The sequence below is a fragment of the Heterocephalus glaber genome, unplaced genomic scaffold (assembly GCF_053883595.1).
Source record: "Heterocephalus glaber isolate CG9 unplaced genomic scaffold, H.glaber_assembly_v1.0 deba00001729, whole genome shotgun sequence".
Taxonomy (NCBI): Eukaryota; Metazoa; Chordata; class Mammalia; order Rodentia; family Bathyergidae; genus Heterocephalus; species Heterocephalus glaber.
The window spans coordinates 3,901,962-3,909,086 of record NW_028258440.1 but is presented as its reverse complement, the minus strand read 5'-3'; the positions used below and the strand labels follow the sequence as shown (position 1 = coordinate 3,909,086).

General features: G+C 41.2%; 1 pseudogene; it reads right to left on the bottom strand.

Moving 5' to 3' along the window:
- LOC101700713 (olfactory receptor 11L1-like) lies at positions 1 to 939 on the bottom strand (annotated as a pseudogene).
- Between the last annotated feature and the right edge of the window lie 6,186 nt (positions 940 to 7,125).

Sequence of the window (7,125 nt, the reverse complement as noted above, 5' to 3'; positions counted from 1 at the left end):
TTAAATCTCCTTGGTGTATGGGCAATGGCTCAGAAGTCTCCTCACTGCCTTTTTAACATCCTTGTTTCTCAGGCTGTACATGATGGGATTGATCATGGGGGTAACCACAGTGTAGAGTAATGAGAAGATCCTGTGAAGGGCAGCAGCCTGGGTTGCTGTGGGAATGGCATACACTGCCCCCAAGGTTCCATAGTACAGGGTGACCACAATGAGGTGAGAGGAGCAGGTGGAGAAGGCCCGTCGTTTTCCTGAAGCTGATGGGATCCTGAGCACAGCAGCCACGATGTAGCTATAGGAGGCTACGGTGAGCAGGAAAGCCACCATGGTGACAAAGGAAGCCATGAGGAAAGTGATTTTTTCCACTTTCCCAGGATCAGAGCAAGCCAGCTTCAGCACAGGGGCCAGGTCACAGAAGAAGTGGTCAGTCTCATAGGCTGCACAGAAAGACAGCTGGAAAGTCATGGTGACAGTGACCACAGGACTTAGGAAACCACCCAGCCAAGATCCACCTGCGAACAGGACACATGTGCAGATGTTCATGAGGGATGAGTACCGGAGGGGGCTGCAGACAGCGAGGTAACGGTCATAAGACATGGCTGCCAGCAGAAAGCACTCAGCAACTGCCAGAGAACCAAAGAAATAAAACTGGGCCACACAGCCTGCAAAAGAAATCTCTCCAGGACCTGAGAGAAGGAGTTGTAGCATCTTAGGGCCAATGGAAGTAGTGTACCAGATCTCAAGGAAGGAGAAATTGGACAGAAAGAAGTATATGGGAGTTTGAAGGCTGCGGTCACTGGAAATGACTGTAAGGATGAGGATGTTCCCCCAGCAAAGTCACTACGTAGATTCCCAGGAATATTCCAAAAAGGAAAACCGTAACCCATGGAGACTCCCAAATCCCAGGAGGAGAAATTCTTTGATGGTGGTCAGATTACTCATATCTGTAAGATTCAGGCACCAGATCTGAGGGGAAAAAAATAGATACAGTATACAGTATAGCCAATTGGCAAAAGAGCAGTATTAATGGTGGGAAGTACTAGTACCAGAAATACCATCTCACACATAACTCAAACACTCTGTCTCTTTCCCCTGCCAGAATGTATTTTCTATGTTGCTCTACTAATAGTTGTAGAGAAATCAAAAATTATGCCCTGGAGAGTGACTAGAGAGGGCGTCTCCTATGCTCTTTTCCACTCTTTCCCTTGACATAACTGGTGATGAATACCTTGGGGAGTCTCACAGTGGGAGGCAAACACTTCCTCATGGGGACAAGGCACAGAAGCTTCTCTGAACTTGATATTGTCTGAACTTCTGAAAGTCAGCTTTTAAGACTCAATAGAAAAGTGAGTCCAAAATCCTAAAATAATATTGGAATTCAGATGACTCCCTCCCCCCTGGACCCCCAAATCAGTGTGGATCTCACCAGGGGTGTAATTGAGGAGAGGAGGGGAATTCCGAATTATTGATCTTAAAGTAGCTGTAAGAGAAATAGGAGCTTTTGCCAGGCTCTGGGGATGTGTAGCTGATTGCTTCCATGGCATCAAATTCCTATGGAAATTGGAGGAAAATATATGTAAAGTTATTCACTTGAAATGTTAGAGAAAAATAATGTTCCATCTTTCATAAATGAAAATGACATTCCTGACTCACAAATAGTAGGATGTGCATTTAGAGATATTTTTTTTTTCCAGAATTGGGGATGGGTTAGCAATGAGTCATGGGTACAGCTTCCCCTTCCCCACACACCCCCTGTGGTGCTCGAAGCCTCATACTTGTCAAATGGCTGTCTGGTCTTAATGCCTGGGGTATGGGAAGATTGGATATCATTCTGTATTGTGGTCTAAATAAAGGCTAAATATGAGACCAAAGGTAGGGGCTTGATTCAGTGAGTGTTCAAGGCTAAAGGCTCAGTCCGTGGCTAGAGAATCAAGCAAAGTCATCTTTGCTGCTTTGTTTTGGATGGTGGCAGTGTGCCCTTAAAGGTTACAGATAAGTCTTATATTTGTAGAGAAATCCAAGTTGAAATGCACTCAGGGATCTGGCTAAGATTCAAAGGACTCTTATTCATAATGCTTTCCTAATATGAAAGAATTTCCCCATAATTTGCCCTTTGCACCAATCTGGATTGTTAGTACAGTGGCTTGTGTAAAGGGAGATCCACCTCAAGTAGAGGGATTCAGGGGTTTTGGGCTGCCTGGGGTAGTACTGATTATGACCATAATGCATAAGGAAAATCAATCAGCAGCTAAGGCTGTCCCCGGAGGAGACAGCTTCTTCCTAATTGGGGGATTAAACTGCAGTGTCCTCTTACCATTTTACCTTGTCTTCAGAGACTGCCAGCTAGCATTCAGAACCAACATTAACATCATTAGGTTTTTATCATTCAATCCCAAGTCTCATTAATTAATAATGGAATAAACTTGATTTTCCCCTTTGGCTTACAGGCATGCTCCTTGGTGCTTCCAAATTCAAAAGCACACACCCTGTCTAAATCCTCTCTCATCCTGTTTTTCATTTCCGTGAAGAGAGGTTAATATAGATGCAAAAGAGAGGTTTCAGTTCAGACTCTTTGTAGTTTCATTCTTTCACTCACTCACCCATGTCTTCAGACACATAGTATGTATTATTGGGCTAGGTAAGCACTGGGGATAAAACCATAAACAAGGAAAGTATGGCCCCAAGTTTCTAGAGCAGTGATGGACAAGTGCCAAGCTGCAACCCCAAACCCACTTATTTATCACAAAGTGCCAACACTGCAATTAAACCTGAATAGTGAGGTTTTAGTTTAGAAAAAGCAGCCCTACATTAACATCTTTTGTATTAAAAGAAAAACACAACAACACACGTGTCATAGGTTCACCATCACTGTTCTAGAGCTTGCATTCTAGGGGTAGAAGTAGAAATTAAATGGATGATTTTACTAATAACTATAAAATTACTGTTGTGTTAAAAATTGTAAAGGGGAAAACAAGGTCTTGACACAAAGATAACATATGTGGAGAGGTGACCATGCATTTTGTGAGAGGATCAAGGAAGATCTGCCTGAGGAAGTGGTCATATTTATGCTGAGAGCTCACGGATAAAGAATAGCCAGCTATGGAGAAGAATCAGAAGGGTGCTAATACGGGCAGAGAGGCAGCATTGTAAAGGCCCTCAGTAGGACAAACACCTGGGTCACCAGAAAAATTAAAATTAACAAAACAGCTACTGAGGGGTGGGCGCAATGATACACTGTAGTCCCAGCTATGTGAGAGCCTGAGACAGGAGACTTGCAAGTTCAAGGCTAGCCTGGGCAACTTAGTGAGTTCCTGTTTCAAAACAAAATTTTAAAAAGGCTTAGGGGCATATAGCTCAGCACTTCCCAGGTCCAATCCCCAGTACTGCACACACACAAAGCAAAAACCAAACCAACAGCAAAAAACCCAGCCACTGTGGCTGGAGAGCAACAGGTGAGGCAGACGAAGGAAAGAGTGATACAAAGTGAGTTTGTGAAGACATGCTCTCATTTATATTTTGAAAAGACCCCACAGGCTTCTTTGTGGGGAATGAACTGTAAGGGGCTGAAAGGGAAAGTGGGAAAAGTGATGAGGAACCTAATGCAGTAGTTCAAGCAAGAGATGGTGGCCTAGTTCAAGTTGAAGTGAAGCAAGATGGGCTAACCTAGGGCTTTCTATACAGCAGCACTATAATGTCACTGTGCAAGGTTATATGTGTGTATATATAGACATATATATATATGTCTATATATATTACAGCTTAATAAAAATGTTTAACAAAATGGTATGGATTGTAAATGAATTTTATCAAGTGACCATGAAGTACAAGAAGGAACTGAGGATGAATCTCAGGTTTTTGGTTTAAGGTGCTACATGGATGATCATGTACTTTCCTGAAGTGGGACAATCAAGTAGGTAATTGAGTTTGGGGGAAATATTCTTTTTTCCCTCCCTTCCCTTCCTTCTCTCTTCCCTTTTGTCAGGCCTAGTGAGTTACGATCCATTTCTGGGATGATAGTTTCAACCCTCATGGGCAGATAGACAAAGTTCTGGCCCTGAGACACAGAGCTCTCAGTGGGCCCACAAAAAACTCTTAAAAGTCTCATAAACCTTGCCCTTGGTCTCAAAAAAGACCAGAGAAGAGAGTGAATAGGTCAGTACAACCTTATTCACCCTTTGGAAATTGCTCAAAGCCCAGGATTAGCAAGTGCATGTCAGCAACATCCTCTTTGCACATGGCCCGAAAAAACACAGTTTGATGGGGACTGGCAGACTCCCTTCCAGGTATGTCCTTGAACGTCCTTTATTAATGGCTATCCACCTTCCCAGAATTTTCAATTATCTGAGGGTTCTCAAATAACTTGTTTTGTTTCATTTCGCTTTTGCATGATAGAGATAGATGATAATAAAATGAGCTCAGTCAAGAAAACCATTTTCAGGGGATGTCTTGGGGTAAGTAAGCTTTCAGTCTTACTCTTTCTTTCTTGTCCATCTTCATTTGTAGATGGTCAATCAAAATTAATCCTCCAAATGATGGCTAGAGGCTCTAAAAGATCTTCAATCAGTAAAGAGTGATTCGAGTGTATCATTATACTCGACTCACTAAGTAGGGACAGTGGACTCAAAGTTCTTAAGCAAACACAAAGGAACACAGCATTGTTCTTAACCTTCATTGCCCAGAAAATCTAATTAACCATATCTGCTCCACCCCTTTCTCCCTGTATTCCCTCAATCAGGATTTGTCTCAATATTAATTCTCCTATGTAGTTATAATTACTAAAAGGTATTCATTAGCATGAAAAGTACTTTGATAGAAAATATAAAATAACCCCCCAAATGCACAACCCCCCACCACCTCATAGCTACAAAAGTACAACCATAAAATTGAAAGTATAGCAGCATAAGTGAAGAATGACTAGCTGTAGAAGTCCCAAAACATTACCTTTTCTAGAGTCAATCCAGGAAACCCTATTGGAGGAGAGAACCATGAGGAGGAATCTGAAGAAGAGCTGAAGGTTGAGTGCTGGAAGGGAGAAATGTACAGCCTGATAAGGAGAGCGATGATCTGGCTGTACGAATCAGGTGCCCAGGGCTCTCTCTCCCTCCTACTCCCGCCTTTATCCATTAAAACAAAATTTAAGCAACAAACACATAACACTTGGATATTTATTCTCCTAACAGTGTCAATGGCTGCTCTCAGGGGCAATTGTTTAGTGATAGAAATCAGAGTATCTTGGCAGGTAAAAAGAAATCACCTTGGTAGCCCAAGCCTCACTTTTGAGGTCAACCATTGTTCCAGATATGTATTAACCTGCTCCTGAAAGTGATATCTGAGAGAGACAAGGATAGTGAGCAGGAAACTACCCAGAGACATTGTCTTTGAAAGGGCAGAGAAGAGAAGAAATCCTTAACGGGTCCTATGCTAGATCTCCTACCAAAAAGAGGAAGTTGATTATTTTGGTCATTCCTCTCTAAAAGTAGTACTTTTCTTGAAGAGTTGAATTTTGTGCCATGAAGTAGGGAATTTTGGAGAAAAGTTTCTTTTTCCTTTGAAAGCAACTTGTGGAACATTTATAGACAGCTCACATCTTAAAGGAATTGCACATTAATGTGTGAAACCCCCTGGTGTCCAGGGGAATGATTCTGTTATTTGTGTTTTTATACCTTGAGATCTGGAGGCAAGCATTGCTGAGATTCGTCAGACAAACATTACTGAGACCCCAAAACAGACTGGGAGAAAGACATTATTGAAACCTGGTGACAGATATTTCTAATTCAACTATATTCTTTGATCCCAAATACCCTTTTTCCTGTTCTGTTCCATTTATCAACAAGACAAAAATGAAACAGAACAGGAAATATCTTGGATCAAATAACATGTAATGTGTCATTATATGACATATCTAGCCTAAATGTGAAGAATGGCAACAATTATCTAGGTAAGTTGTGCAAAGAACAATGAGCTCACATGTTTGGTTCCAACTGTTAAGATTTTACATATAAAATTTAGGGGGCCTATATAATCTGGATAAATATCTAAGTTTATCATTTACTCTGCAAATATAGACTCTTGTTATGGGTATGATTTTGTAGCAATTGTCTGAAGTTGATGGAATTCAGGAAATACTCAGTCAATAGATATTCTAGGAGAAAAACAAATTAGCTTACACAATGTCAGAACCTAGTTTGAGTGAATTCACTTTTTAACCCTTCAAGTTTTTCTAATTGGCATCTGTTCATCTTGCCCTCTGAGGCAAAGTATAGCATTTGCTAGATTTTACATGCTGGCTGCATTCCCTGATCAATCATTCTAATACTTATCTGCTCATATCCTCATGGTGCTGGGGAACTAAATAATGGGGACATTTATTTTCATATGTGCTTCATTAGACTTGGACAGTGGAGAAAATATCAGGCCCACCCTACTTGCTGCTCTCTAATTTCTGCCCTGTACTATTCATGGCCTCTATCTATCACTACTCATTTTCTTTATGAATCTTCCAGTTCCAAGATTCCTATTCTTCCCTGATAAGGACAAATTTAGAGTCTCTAGGAAGCTACTCTAGTGGCAGTAACATGGTATCTTTGGTACGTACTGGAGGACTTAGTGTGTCACAGGAAAGTTGCATATTGTAGTAGTCAAGTGAGTGAGCTTCCTTGTCATGCAGACTAGAGTTTGAGTTCTGCGTCTATCGCATTCTGTGTGATTCGGGGCAAGTGATTTAACCCTTTGGTGCTTCAATTTTTCGCAGCTGTTAAATAAAGAATCATTATGATTATAAAACCAACTCACAATGTTTTCCTTTGGAATGAGTGAGATACTACTTTAAAGTGTTGGCAAGATACCCAGCCAATCTCATTTGTATTCGAATATGTGTGCATGTACAATTACTCCCAAGTTGTTCCATTTGTGGCCTCCCTCACTAAACCGTATGTGCCTCCAACGTAGGAACACTTTCATAGCTTTTTCTATTGTCCCCCCTCCCCGATTTTCTTCACATAGCTAGCACAAAAAGTGAGTACCCAGTGGGATTTTAGTAAATGTTCACTGGTATAATGTTTTTTCCTATTCCAGCTCAAATATGTGACCTTTAATTTTGGTCACTGCTAGCAGAGACCCAGAAAGATT